The 1,683-nt window shown below is 56.3% G+C and overlaps 1 protein-coding gene across 1 annotated transcript in view; it reads left to right on the forward strand.

Annotated features, from left to right (window-relative positions):
- The first annotated feature begins 624 nt into the window (after positions 1-624).
- HP1BP3 (heterochromatin protein 1 binding protein 3) overlaps positions 625-1,683 on the forward strand; it is an 8,718-nt gene continuing 7,659 nt past the window's right edge. Inside the window, exon 1 of the mRNA XM_072425899.1 lies at positions 625-776. The gene's annotated coding sequence lies outside the window, so the exon portion shown is untranslated. The remainder of the gene's footprint in view (positions 777-1,683) is intronic.

Genomic DNA, 1,683 nt, shown 5'->3' on the forward strand with positions numbered 1-1,683 from the left:
TTAGCTATTGATCTCTGTGAGCTCTCTGGTCACATGATCGCTATTTGAATTAATTGAGTCTGGGGGGGCAGCCTCTGCCCTGTCCTGTGCCCTGCTCTTTCTCGGGGGGGGGGGGGGGGTTAGTGATGCCAATGAAACTTTGCCTGAAGATCCACCTGCTGGTGGCAGAGGAGAATACCCTGAGTGGGGAGGGGGAGGGTGTCAGGACATTATGGGGGGTTCTGGATCTATAAATCCCCCCTCCCCCAATACTTAAACAGGAAAGGTAAGTGACCCTGTATGGGCAATGCTGGGCAGGTTGTAGCGCCCTCGTTATGCCAGTCTGTGCCCCAATCACCCAGAGACCCCAAACTCAATGTACAGGGGCGGTCATTATTGTGTGACCCCGCTGAGAGATTCCTCATCTCTGTCCCCGGTTGTCACCCTAACAGGAAGTGAGGGGAAAATTTCCATTGGGGACGATCTGCCCCCAGGAGATTTTCCTACCACTTCCTGTTGTGTGCACTGGACAGGAAATGACAGTAGTTCTCCTTTAAGAGAGGAAATGACACTCATGTGATTGGTGAATGCTGTGCCATGGTATAGGTGGGCGATATATTGGGGGGCGGGGCTCTATACGCACAATATTATCCTGAGCCACGCTGGGTCACTCGGCCCCGCCCTCTCTCGGTTGTCATAGAGACGACGTGGCGGACGTAGCCGGGCTCGTGCCCGTGAAGGGGGCGTGTCTTAGAGTCGGGATCGCGCAGGACGGTGTTGGAGCTGCGGAGGGAGAGGTGAGCTGGATACCGGGGCCCCCCGGTCCGCCATTACACATATAGCCCGGAGGGGACTCGGACATATACACACCGACTCACACATAAACACGGGGAAGGCGGGGCGGCCATTGTGGTTGGGGGAGGAGCTGTTGCCGCCATTTTCCCATTTTTGAAGATTGACGGATGACAGAAGCTGTGTGAGGCCGGGGTGCAGGAGGGGGGGTCGAGGCTTCTTCGGGAAGGGCCCCTGCATTGAGGGCCCCTAATCCCGCTCTGTTATTATTTCTGTACCCCTCCCCCTTTCCTCCCCCCCCCGCGCAGGCGCAGGCCCCGCCCTCCTTCCTTTACCGTTTAAGAGATGCTCTTGCTGATGATTGGTCGAGACAGACCACGCCCCCTAAATGCTGCCTCTTTGTTTTGTGTTGTCTGGGAGCTCCTCCTACCAGGCGCTGATTGGCTGGGAGCCCAATACAGACTTGCTCCCCATAGCAACGCTGAGCGGTGCCTTTCAGCTTCTGTCATCTGATTGGTCGGGGCTCTGATTGGTGTGAAAAAGTCTGAGGATCAGCATGACAGTCTGCCCAGTGATGTGTGGATCATACCATATATGGAGGGGGAACAATATAGCCGCCTGTAACCCCCCTTCGCCCCCCCCCCCGAGGATCAGTATGACAGGCCATGCGCTGTATGTTGTGGGGTATATGGGGGAGGGGGGTTTAAGTGGACCTGTCACCTGCAAACTCCAAAATGTCAGCACTGCCCCTTCCCCGGTGTGCCATGGAATCAGCATACCAATTACAGGGGAAAGAGGGGAAGGTCCATGAGAAGAAACATTGAGGCCCTGGGTCTGTACAGATCCTGCAGTACCATTGGGGCCCTGGGTCTGTACAGATCCCGCAGTACCATTGGGGCCCTGGGTCTGTAC

The sequence above is a fragment of the Pyxicephalus adspersus genome, chromosome 11 (genome assembly GCF_032062135.1).
Source record: "Pyxicephalus adspersus chromosome 11, UCB_Pads_2.0, whole genome shotgun sequence".
Taxonomy (NCBI): Eukaryota; Metazoa; Chordata; class Amphibia; order Anura; family Pyxicephalidae; genus Pyxicephalus; species Pyxicephalus adspersus.